General features: G+C 41.4%; 1 protein-coding gene across 1 annotated transcript in view; it reads left to right on the forward strand.

Annotated features, from left to right (window-relative positions):
• Nucleotides 1-676: 676 nt before the first annotated feature.
• The window catches only part of ATP6V1C1 (ATPase H+ transporting V1 subunit C1), a 39,888-nt gene continuing 27,421 nt past the window's right edge, over nucleotides 677-13,143 (forward strand). The window contains exon 1 of the mRNA XM_027622204.1: nucleotides 677-865. The gene's annotated coding sequence lies outside the window, so the exon portion shown is untranslated. The remainder of the gene's footprint in view (nucleotides 866-13,143) is intronic.

Genomic DNA, 13,143 nt, shown 5'->3' on the forward strand with positions numbered 1-13,143 from the left:
CACCCCCTTATTTTCCCAAGCCAATGGAATATGCAGGGTTCAGAAGAGCGGCTTGCTACCTTCTTCCTCTCAAAGGATATGCTTTTTCCCCTGTCCATACCTTTGTTCTGAAGGTACATGGTTTCTCATTATGTAATGTGGTTTCAACTATCGTGATGTTTATCACACGCCACACATACTCCTAAACTAGATAACGTGCCCTCTCATGGCAAGAAGTGATTCGCTCTGGTAGATAAACCCTAAAAGAAAATTAGCAGAATGCCTAGTGCACAGTAAATGTTCCAGGAACATTTATGGAATTAACTGGAAGTGGACTGGAAGGAAAATGTGAATCAGCCGAAGTAAACTATTAAAGGATGTTACTCAGAAAACGGGGCTGTCTGAAAAAAACCCCGAGTGGGGTAGCCTGTATAGGGGGCTGGAGACAAAGTCTGACCCACAGAAATCTGAAAAATTGGGATAATGTTAGGGATGGTGGCGATGACGTTCACAGGGGGCGGCCCAGACGGCGCCAGGACACTGGGAGAGGCGGCAAACCCCACCCACCCCGAAACGGCAGCCGCCAGCCCTCCCGGGACTCCCGGGCTCCCCGGTGAGCCTCCCAGCCCCGCCCCTCCGCGGAGGTCGCGGCTGCGACGGCAGCTGCGGCTGCGCAGTGGCGCGCGCGTAGGCGAAGCGGCGCGCGCCGCGGTCAGCTGACTGCTCCGGCTGGCACGTGACTTGCTCCGTAGGCGCTGGGGTCGAGAAAGCCGTGAGGCCGGAGCTTAGGTCCGGGAGGGATGGAGCGCTGAGCCGTTAACGTCTGCAAGGCTGTCCGCCTCCGTACCTGTTAGTGCAGCCACTTCGTCGTTTGACACCTTCCTGGGTCAGTGAGCGATGGTTACCCCGGATGGGGAGTCCTGGCCAGGCCGAACCTTGTGCTGCGGTCGCCGTCTGGGAGGGATGGGGGTGGGTGCAGGGGCAGAGACTGTGGCGTTGGAACTGGCTGGGTGGTTGTGTTTGGTTTCTCTGCGTCGGTTCGTTGAAACCTTGGGCGTGGGTTCTGTTTCTAAGGAAGGGGAAGAAGGGAAAAAGAAATGGCCCTAGCGGGTACTGAATAGCCGACCCAGGAAGGAGAAACACTGCGGGTCTGGGACGTTTCTCCTTGGAAGGGGGGCGGGGAGCGAGTCCACGCCCCTTGATTTAGAGGGATGAAATGTGATAGAGTGGCCCAGATGAGGCTCTGGGGTGGTGTGTGTGAGGTCACAGCGGGCTCAAGAGCCTTCACTGGCTTACGCGCTTGTGAGTAGCGCGGGGATGGCAGTTTAAAGGGTCTAGGAGCCCCTCACTACATGCAGGGGACTCTCACAGAGGATGCAGGGTCTTTGTAGGCAGGGAAAGAACAAGAATCCAGAGAACTCAAACCATTTTTTATTAGAATGGGGAAGGGTAGGCAAGAAACCCCTGAAAAGGAACTTGAGGGGAGAGTCACGTATGGCAAATTGAATCACTTGAGAAAATGAGTAAAGAGAAGCTGATACTCTTTTCAGAGGAAAAATCTGGTATGTTAGGGAAAAATCAAGTATTTCAGTGAGATCTCAGTACTTAGCACTGCTCTGGGAGTGCAGGAGTGGGGTTGTAAACAGTCCAGCCTTAGGAGTTCGCACCAGTGTTGGGGAGATAAGTCACACACACATGACACAGTGAAGTACTATGAGGTTATATGTAATTATCAAAAAAATTGCTAAGTGCTTTGGAATTGTGGAGCAGGGACAGAGGTATGAACTGACACTACCAGGAAATTATCCTGGAGGAAAGATAACGGGGGTTGGGTCTTTGCAAGCCAGTAGGATTTGAACAGGTGGAGAGAAATGAGAACTTTCTTGGCAGGGAAAGCCACAGGATTTGAAGGTCTGAAGATGAAAAGAGTACTTCTAGGGGAGTTAAAAGTCCAGGTTTATGGTGTATTTGAATTCCAGAAAAGTGAAAAATAAAGTTGGGGTCAGATAATGAAGACTTTGAATGATATTTACTCATTCATTCAACTGATATATATTGAGCTATATACCAAGTGCTATGCTGGTACGAAGGTTTAGAAAACAGGATCACTCTCCTAGAGCTTCCAGTGGAGTGGAGGAGAGATGGGTCTTAATAAATAATTATGCACGTGTGAAATGTGCTTGGAAGGAATAACAGTGGTGTGAGAGAGTTTGTAAAGGACATGGCCTTTATAGAAAGTTCAAAGAAGGCCTTCGGAGCATATGACTTCCAAACTGATACCTGAAAAGAGGCTAAAAAGAATGTGAAGGTGTGAGTAAAAACATGGCAGACACAAGGAACAGCGTATGTCAGTGCCCTGAGATGTGAAGAGGAATAAAGCTTTTGAGAAGTTGTAGGACTAGCAGGGTTGAATCTGGAGAGAACTATGTGAGAGAGGCAGGCAGGGGAAAGCTGGGCTCAGGCCCAGCAGGGCTTTTATCCTAAAAGCAGAGGGAAGCCAGTGAAGATGATAGGCAGTAGAGTTGAGTTAGACGTGGTTTTTAAAAATAAAATTTTGTTGAGACTGTGGAGGGTGCAAAACTGAATGAGGGGAAACCACTTCAGGAGGACATTGTTGTAATTCCTGTCAAGAGATGGCAAAGCAATTTAATAGTTTCCTCCTGTAGGAAATGGAGAGCCACTGAAGGATTTGAAGGCAGGATACCTTCTCTCTCCACTAAGGAATTAAGGAGAAGGTTTAACCGTATTCACTTTCAGAGGAGCTAAGGAGTTAGGGAAGGGGAAGAATGATTAGATTCTATTTTGACCCTTCACTGAGGGTAGTTATAACTACTCCCTAAGCAGTCCTGAGGACAGGGGAGGCTGGATCATTTGGGAGTTGACTGGAGATTCCTTTGCAAAAATCTGTTTTGGCCTTCCGGACTTTGGTAAGGTTACTCCTCCAGAATACCTTTTATTGAATAGTAGTAACAGGGTAGACTCAATTAACTTTCATGTTTATTTTGTTCTCACAGGTCTTTGAGAGAGAGTAGATGAAAATGCATTTCATTTTATAGATAGGAACCTATCTAAACCCTGGGAACTAGAAACAGGTTTGTCTCAGTCTGGCAGAACTTTCACAGTGTGCTGACTGCTGGTATACTGTTCCTCCTGATTACCTACATAATACTTACCCCTAATCACATCTAGAGAGGATGAGTTTCCTGAAGTACATTGTAATCTTTGATTCAGCACGTTAGCACTTTTGGTGTACTTTTTCTAGTAGGACACCTTCAAGGGATTTGGCAGTGGTGGTCAGTGCTTTAAAAACTGATTTTCTGTAAGCTTGGGTAAAGCTAGTCAATTTACAGTTCTGCTGGAGGAGATAATAAGCAACAGAGTGGAGCGCACAGTGCTCAGGTTGTCAATCACGGTTCTTTGGCAACAAGCAAGTCTCAAGTTGTGCTGAAGACCGAGCCTTGGGGTTGTGTCTCAGAACTCCCGGATCTTTTTCTCTTTTGGTGTATCTTGCAGGGACTAGATAAAATCTAAGGAAACAGTACTCGGGATCTGACTGAAGTAAATGCTGAGAGCTAAGTAGTTAATGTAATTCTGCTTTTAGAACTGGGCAGGAGATACTTGTTTTTAATTTTTGGCATATCAGTATCAGGGACCTCATTTACATTGGCTTTTACAACCTAAAAAGAAAATTTAGGGCTTCAAAAATTTTATTCTGTGATTATTTCCATAACTCATGAAATAATTCCATTGGCCAAAGAGCAACACTGGAATGCCAGAATAAGCCTTTGCAGAAGGATCTCCTTGGAGTCCACCAGTTCCGAGGCAGTCTTCCTGTTGAACTTGTTTAGGGATAGCTACAAGTATCTCCTAGTTAAGTTTTGTTCTTGTACATACTTTGATCTGTCTGCAGAAGTCAGTCGTTTTCACCCTTTGGATGTGAAATTATATGCTGTTTTAGTTGTAAACTAATTCATGTTAGATTCCCATTTCATCGACATTTTGTTTAAAGATTTTATTTATTTATTTGACAGAGAGAGAGACACAGCGAGAGAGGGAACATAAGCAGGGGGAGTGGGAGAGGGAGAAGCAGGCCTCCCGCCGAGCAGGGAGCCCGATGCGGGGCTCGATCCCAGGACCCTGAGATCATGACCTGAGCCGAAGGCAGACGTTTAACAACTGAGCCACTCAGCCACCCTATTTCATCGACATTTTTAAGACATAGTAGAAGCCTGGGGTGCCTGGGTGGCTCACTTGTTAGGTGTCTGCCTTCGGCTCGGGTTGTGATCCCGAGATCCTGGGATCAGGCCCCGCATCGGGCTCCCTGCTCCGCTGGAAGCCTGTTTCTCCCTCTCCCACTCCCCCTGCTTGTGTTCCCTCTCTCTCTGTCAAATAAATAAATAAAATCTTAAAAAAAAAAAAAAGACATAGTAGAAGCTATTACTATAGGTGCCCTTGGAAAGATAGCTCAGCAATGACCCAGGGCATTCTAAAATTTCTTATTGACACGAGTGACCCTTGGAGCCAGAAATTTCAAACTATATTCTTGATAATGAAGCAAAGTTATTTTCTAGTGGTAAATCTACTTCTAATGTTGTATCACTGTGTAAATCTGCTATACATTTATTGAGTTCAAAAAGGAGCCAGGTGGGCAGTGGAGGAGAGGTGCTTTGGTTACATCAGAGGATAAAAGCGTTTTCGCTCTTTATCTAAAATGAGGTGTGTGTATATTTGAAAATGAAATGCCAGGTAAGTGCAAAAATGGTGTTTTATAAAAAAACTAGTGTATTTTTAAGCAAACTATGAGTGAATAGGAAGTTATTTATAAACTAAACTGATTAACAGTTGGATTAACTTTACCATGAAGGGTTTTCGTTATGAACCAGGCTATAGCTTAATGTTTCTGTATGGGTGTTACTGGCATTTTGGACAAGACGGTCTGTTGTTTGGTCCCTATCCACTAAATGCAGCTAGTAGCCTCCATGTTGGGACAATCTAAAATGTTCCCATACATTTCCAAACTTCTCCTGGAGGAGAGAGATACCATTTGGTTACAAAACACTTGCATGTGGTGCTACCATTTATTTGTTGGACAGATATTTGAGTGCTCGGTAAGTGACAGGCACTGTTAGTTGTTGGGGGTATAGAAGTTAAGAGTAGTATTTTAATAAACTAGCATGTAAAATGTGTATAGTCACTAGCTATGTGATCTTGGGCAGATAATTTCATTAACTGTTCTTTGATCTACAAGTGGGGGTGGTAATAACATCTTTGAAGAAGTTAAACACAAAATTGCATAGCACATTGAAGTGCTTATCACATAGTGCATATTCAGTAAGTGGTTGTTACTATCAAACAGAATCTCAAGCTTACTGGAGTGATGAATTGGGAAAAACTAACTTGTTTTAAGTCTGTAACTTGATGAATTTCAGGCTACATTGTGTTAGAGATATAAGCATCTTCTGGTGGAATGTGGTATTGTGGTCCAATTACTGTTATAAAATACCGGCCCAAAATTAAAGGGAAGTAACACTTTGGGAGCCATGAGTGTAGATTCAGGGATTCCCCTGGGATGGAAAGAATTGTTTGTTCCTTGGGTCATTGCTGAGTTGCCTGTGGCAGAGAGGAAGTCTCTGGGAGCTCAGAAGGTCCTGATGGTTACTTTCAGTGATAGGTGTACAGTGCCCTCCTGTCTTCATTTAGCTTTACTAGAAATTACAAGAAATTTTCCCTAACACACCCTAACACCATCCACCTTGCCCTCCCTCCCCACATTTCAGTTTTTATGACTGATATCTATGTAAAAGTTAAGGCTTGGCTTTTACAGATTTGTTTTTAGCCAACTGTGAAATAAAAAGATAGTAGTTTAGGGGTGCCTGGGTGGCTCAGTCAATTAAGCATCCAACTCTTGATTTTGGCTCAGGTTGTGATCTCGTAGGTCTTGGGATTGAGTCCTGCATCAGGCTCTGCTCAGCGGGGAGTCTGCCTGAGATTCTTTCTCTCTGCCCCCCCATCCCTCGCTCATGTGTGCATGCGCTCTCCTCTCTCTCAAATCTTTTTTTTTTAAAAAGATGTAGTTTATAAAATCTGTCTATTAAAGATAAAATTGTCTTGTATCTTTAAACGTATTTATGGGTTGGAATTCAGGTAATCTGTAATGGGATTATAGAGCAGTTTTAAATATTTCAGTTGAAAACAAAAAAGGCAAAAATCAAGGTTTATTTAAAGAAGGTATATGTTCTGACAGTTTCAAAATTTCGTTCTGTATGAATCATGAAACTACTCCTTGAAAGGTAAAATTCCCCTTTTAGTTATTGGAAACTTTTAAACAAGTTTTATTACCAGTAAGCCCTTCCCACAATCTCAATTAAGATGCTTCTGTTTTGAAGGGTAGAATTTTAACATTCAAAGACGAAATAGTTGTTCTTGCTTTTTATTTGTATGGTGTTAACAATTTGTGGGGTAGGATGTGGCAACTTTTTAAAACGAATGGGTTGTGGTAAATCTTTTGCACTGATGAATTCTCAAAAGTTGATGTATCACAGTTGGAAGGCTGTGATTGATATTTCACTGACATCTGAGGTGTATCTTGTGCTTGTTGAAATAGGCCACTTTAGTAAACTTGGTATTTTCAAGTACTGAAAAGGAGGTTGTTTTGCATGTAAACCACCTTCAGTCTTAATTTGTTGTGAAAATCTTTTTTAAAGATTTTATTTATTTGACAGAGAGATAGCGAGAGCAGGAACACGAGCAGGGGGAGCAGGAGAGGGAGAAGCAGGCTTCCTGTTGAGCAGGGAGCCCGACGCGGGGCTTGATCCCAGGACCCTGGGATCATGACCTGAGCCGAAGGCAGACGCCCAACGACTGAGCCACCCAGGCGCCCTGGTTTTTTTTTTTTAAACAAAAGTGAACATTTCTCCCCTTATTACCAAAGCAATACATTTTCATTGTGCTCACAGCATAACTACAGTCAAGCTTTGCTTTGAAGCCTACTTTTAAAAAAATGGAACTTAAAAAGCTGAAAAATACATCTAAGGTGAAAAATTCACTTTATGAGATGAATAGCAGAATACTCTGAAGAAAAGTTCAGCAATCTAGAATATAGAGCAAGAGTGTACCCAAACTGAAGCATAGAAAAACAACTGAAAAAAATGGATAGAAGCTTTTTGACCTGTGGGACAATGTTGGGTGGTTCAACATGTGATTTTTGTCTCAAAGAAGGCAAAGGGGAGCAGAAAAAAAAATTGAAAAAGATAATGGATGAAATTTTTTCAGATTTGATGAAACTAAACACAGATTGAAGAAACTCAGTGAAGTCCAAGCTGTGGAGTAGGCAAATTTTCTTATGCCACAGCATATATTATAAAAGAAAAAATTGGTAAATTAGACAGCAGAATTGAACACTTCACAGCACTAAGTGTTGGTGAGCAGTATAACAACTGGAACTTGAATACCTTGTTAATGTATCTACTTTAGAAAACAGTTTGGCAGCTTCTTATGAAGTTAAGTGTATGCTAATTATTCAACTCAGGAATTCCACTTCCTGATGTTTATCCAAGAGAAATGAAAATATATTTTCACAGAAAGCTTTGTAGTGGAATAAACCAGAAACAGTCTAAATGTCCATCAATAGACAAATAAATAAGCAAACTGTAGTACATTCATGTAATGAATAGTAAGCATAAAACAGTGTACTTCTGATGCACACAACATGGATAAATATCAAAGATGTGCTGAGCAAAAGGAGTCTGATACAAAGAATATATAATGTATTTTCCATTTACAGTGGACTTCTAGATCAGGCAAAACTAATTTGTGGTGTGACAGCAGATCAGCATCTGTCCAGGGCTGGCAGTGCAGTAGGAATTGACTGGGATTGGGTGTGAGGGAAGGCTTTGGGATGACAAATGTTTTAATCTTGGTTGTGGCGGTGGTTCCACAGGTGTGTACGTTTGTCGACTCATTAAACTACCTTGATAATGAGTGCATTTTATTGTCTATATTTCAGTAAAGTTGATTTTAAAAAATACAGGGGAGGGACGCCTGGGTGGCTCAGTTGGTTAAGCGACTGCCTTCAGCTCAGGTCATGATCCTGAAGTCCCGGGATCGAGTCCGGCATCGGGCTCCCTGCTCAGCGGGGAGTCTGCTTCTCTCTGTGACCCTCCCCTCTCTCGTGTGAGCTCTCTCTCAAATAAATAAAATCTTAAAAAAATACAGGGGAAGTGAAGGGAGGTAACCAGTTATAAACCAGGTACTTTAACTATATTATCTCATTTAATTCTCACAGTTACTTATTCATTCAAGAGTATTCAGTCATTTAAGCATCTGACTTTGGCTCAGGTCATGGTCTCAGGGTCCTGAGATTGAGCCCTTTGTAGGGCTCCCTGCTCAGTGGGGAGTCTGCTTCTCCCTTCCCTGTGACCCTCCCCCCACTCATAAGCGCATGCAATCTCTCTCTCAAATAAATAAAATCTTAAAAAAAAAAAGAATATTCATCAGATACTTTTTGAGGTTCTACATTCTGGCCTCTGTGCCAGGTACTGAGCATACTGAGTTGTGAGCAAAAACTGTCATGGTTTCCACCTACTCCAAGGGGAAGTTTATTTGGAAGAAAGACATTAATAAAAAGTGTCCCTCAGGGAAATACTGAAAAGAAGGTGCTATGAAAGCATATAATACATTTCATTCTTACCATATAATGATATATGGTATCCTCTTAGCAAATCATGGTATATGATACATGTTAGATATCTCCTAATAGATGAGGCACTTTCTGTGCCTTGGTTTCTTTGTTTGTAACTACTACCTATCTAATACGGTTGTTTTAGAACACTAAATGAGTTAATATGTATGGAGTGTTTTAACTGGTGCTAGTACACAGGAAGTGCCCAATAAGCTTTGGCTGTTACCTTGATGACCTTTGACATTGTAATTGTCTAATGTTGCAAGGGTACACTTGGACTTGACTCAGGGAACACTGGGGTAGGACAAGGTTTTGGGGAAGAGATTATGAGTTTGACTAGAAATGTTGGGTTTTAGGTGCTTTTGAGACATCCAAGTGGAGACATCGTGTAGTTAGTTGAGGAGGCTTGTTGGGTACAGCTCCAGATGCAGCAGAGGGGCCTGGGCTGGAGATAAAAATTTGGGAGAGTGTTTAGCATCTAGTCTGGAATTTCCTTAAGTATAGATAACATCTTCAAGAGAAAAACTATACACACATGTTTAAAAAAGTTTTTTTTAAAGATTTAAAAAAAATTAGTGCGCCAGTGGGAGTTGGGGCAGAGAAAGAGAAGCAGATTCTCGGCGGAGCATGGAGCTGGTTGCAGGGCTTGATTGCACGACCCTGAAATCATGACCTGAGCTGAAATGAAGATTCAGATGCTTAACTGACTGAGCCACCCAGGCGCCCTGTGTACACACATTTATACCCACATATAGCAGAGGGACTCAGACCTAGATCTGAGTCTTGAGGAACTCCAACATTTGATTGGAGTGTCATTTATTTATTTATTTATTTAAAAAAAATTATTTATTTATTTGACAGCGAGAGCAGGAACACAAGCAGGGGGAGTGGAAGAGAGAAGCAGGCTTCCCGCAGAGCAGGGAGCCTGATGCGGGGCTCGATCCCAGGACCCTGGATCATGACCTGAGCCGAAGGCAGACACTTAACAGCTGAGCCACCCAGGCGCCCCTGCAGTGCCTTTTAATTTTCTCTTTTGTTTAACATATGATTTGTCTGTATTTATGCCTGAATTCCAATATGTAGGATGAAATAAAGGGAAATGATTAGGAATAAAAACAGAAGTCATTTGAAGCATTCAGAGGAGGTGGAAGTGTCTAGGTTCGTAATGAGAAGATAACCAGGGGACACCCAATTTTGACTCTGTTTCCATGCAGCTGAGATAAAAGGGGAAATGTGTTTAGCAATATGGATTTCATTTTCTGATCCCAAAAAGTACATATGTACATTCATCTGCAAAGATAAATTTTATTTGGAACTGGTTTCTTAAATTTCAAGGAGAATTTTTTTTAATTAAGCGCTACACTCAATGTGGGGCTTGAACTCAGTGACCCTGAGATCAAGTGTCACAACTCTACTAACTGAACCAGCCAGGCGCCGCCCCTCAAGGAGAAATATCTTTTATGTGACTTGTGTCCACAGGATAACAGTGGTCATTGTTCAGAAACAGAAAAAGGGATTTTGTAAAAGATTTACTGATGCTGTTCTCATGGGCATTTCTTACATTCATTGTTTTGTTGACTCCTTCCAACAGCTCTGTGAAGAGATTTGTAGTATTCCACAGATGAGGAAACTAGTGAGAGGATAGAGTGTTTTAGGATTTTAACTATTATGGACTCCAAAGTTTGTGCTTATTTTCTTTCTGAAATCAAGGTCCCTTTTTAAATTTAAATTTTATCTCCAGGTCTTTTGAATCTCTTATTTATTTTGCTTTTCTGTTTAGAGATACCATTGTTCCTTCTAGGAGCTAGGATAGTTTGGGATGTTGGGTGTTGCTGTTTTAGAAATTGTGATGATTCTGCATGAAACAAAAAGGGAAGGGAAGCTCAGATCAGGTCCCTTTATCTAGCAGAATTCCTTGGGCCTGGAAGGAAACAGGACAAAAGGGTTTAAGGTTACAAGTGGATCTCTCCAAATAGGAGAGCTCAGGTGGGTGAGTGCAGAACATTTTCTTCTAGCATGACACAGAAGAAAGAACATAGCTTTACAGTCAAACCCAGTGAGATTTGAACCCCATTTGCCACTTGTGGAACCTTGGTAAATTAGTAACCTCTTCACGTATTACTGCCTAGTTCATAGGGCTGTCTAGAGAATTAAATGAGATAGCATAGGAGACGTGTCTAACACAATACCAAACATAAAGGACACCTCTTCCTTCCCATCACCAAACAGGCCCTAGAGAAGGCTCCAGTTGAAAGATGGAATTAGAGTACTTTCTATAAGTTTCCTAGACATTTTTTCAAGTTTTAGTAATCTCTGCACCCAGTGCATGCCTCAAACTCAGAACCCTGTGATAGAGTCACATGTTCCACTGACTGCGCCAGCCTGGCACCCCTTTCCTAGGCATTACTAGACTCTACTTTTGCTTAGAATTATTATGACATTATTTCATTTGATCCTGATAAAAGCTCAGTGAAATAGGGTAGGACAGGTATTTATAGATAAGAAATGGGGTCCTTTTTCTTATATCTTGAAATACTTTGGAAACCTGTTGGATGAAAAAGATTTTCTAGAACTCTAAATGGTATGATAGTGACATCTACTGTAATTGCTCATATTATTACAGTCTTTGAAGAAGCTGCATTTTGGATAATTTTAAAAATCTCAGGAAGAACTTAATTGATTTAATCATCTGCTATTTTGAGGGGAGAGGAGGTATAAAATGTCATCAGATATACTTTAACAGAACCATTTGTATAAGTAATTATAATAAAATCTCAAATTTCCAAAAACTACCATCACAAAGAAGATCTGTATTATTAAAAAAGAAGTTGAAAGATATTATTGGATTCTCTAATCAATCAAGAATTTTAAAGTTCAAGGTAGTCCTGTAATTGGTGTTTGGGTTAAAAAAAAAAAGCTAGATTTGATAAGTATAAGACTATTAGGTGGAGGAGACCAGAGATAGGGAAAAGCCAAAGCTGAAGTGGCCAAAGGCAAGTGAAAAGATAGCAGGGTTTGGAGCAGCTTAGGTGAGGTGACCCAGCTACAGTAGAGAACAACAATGACAGGAAGGCAGGAGATAGAACCACAACATTTCGTCAGCAGTTCAATTTGAAAAGCAGCTTACTGAGATGGATCCTGTAGTTAATATAGGTGAAGCCCAAGCTCTTACCTTTACAACCTTATGTGATTAGAGTTGCTCAATATGTCGACCCTAAAATATTTTTTAAAAATTCCAAAACATCAAAAAGGTTTTTGTTCAATATATTATTATACTTGGTCATAACTTTATAAACAGATTCGAAAGCATCTTTACTAGTATTAAAACAGAAAAGTTGTGTTCGGAGGATTAACGTAGTACCAAGGCTGCTTTATTCTCTGGATTTCCATTTGAAAGTTCATTAAATTATAATTTTATAAATTTGCTAAGTATTCTCTTTTACTTTATCATAATTATATTCTTGTAACAGTTAAAATAATTTTGAAATATTTCAAGTATACAGAAAAGCTCAAATATTTAAGATCGACAGACATCCATGTATCCACTGCCCAGATTTAACAGGTATTAACATTTTGCCATATTTGCCCCAGATATTTTTTTAAAGAAATCTTAAATACATAAGCTGAAGCACCTTGCTCCTATGCATGTTTCTGTATTTTCTGTAGATACATATTTATGAACAATCTATACCATTGTGTGGGAACTTCAGTTGGTAACTGCTTTGGAGAACAGTTTGTCAGTACCCAGCAAAGTTGATGATGGTTTTTGTCAGTCATCTCATGATATATAACAAACCACCCCAAACTTTAGGGGCTTAAAACAGTGATTTCTTATTTCTCCTGATTCTGTGGGTTGTCTCAGTGTTTCTTCTGCTTGTTTCACTTGGGCTCATTGATGGGGCTGCAGTCAGCTGGGACATCGCTATGCTGGAAGTTTCAAGAAACTCAGCTATTCCGTAGTTTCTGCTGGTTGTCAGCCCTAGTGTTGCTGTTTCTCTGCCACGTGACCTAATATTTTCCACTAGACTAGACTACATGCTTCCTTCCATGGTGGTCTGAGGACCATAAGAAACAGAAGTGGAAGTTGCAAGGCCTCTTGAAGCCTGGGCCCTGAACTCACATAGTGTGGCTTCCTTGAGTTTTGTTGGTCAGAGCAAGTCACAAGACCAGCCCAGATTCAAGGTGAGGGGGAATAAAATCCACCTTTTGATGGGAGGAGTGGCAGTCACATTGCATTGGAGCATGGAAAGACTTGTCGTCTCCATATTTGAAGACAGTCTACCACGTGATCATACTCAATTCAGCGGTTTTACTTCTTTTTATTTTTATTTTTTTAAGATTTATTTATTTATTTATTTGACAGAGACATAGCGAGAGCAGGAACACAAGCGGGGGAGTGGGAGAGGGAGAAGCAGGCTTCCTGCAGAGCAGGGAGCCCGATGTGGGACTCGATCCCAGGACCCTGGGATCATGACCTGAGCCGA

Source organism: Zalophus californianus, chromosome 4, assembly GCF_009762305.2.
Source record: "Zalophus californianus isolate mZalCal1 chromosome 4, mZalCal1.pri.v2, whole genome shotgun sequence".
NCBI lineage: Eukaryota > Metazoa > Chordata > Mammalia > Carnivora > Otariidae > Zalophus > Zalophus californianus.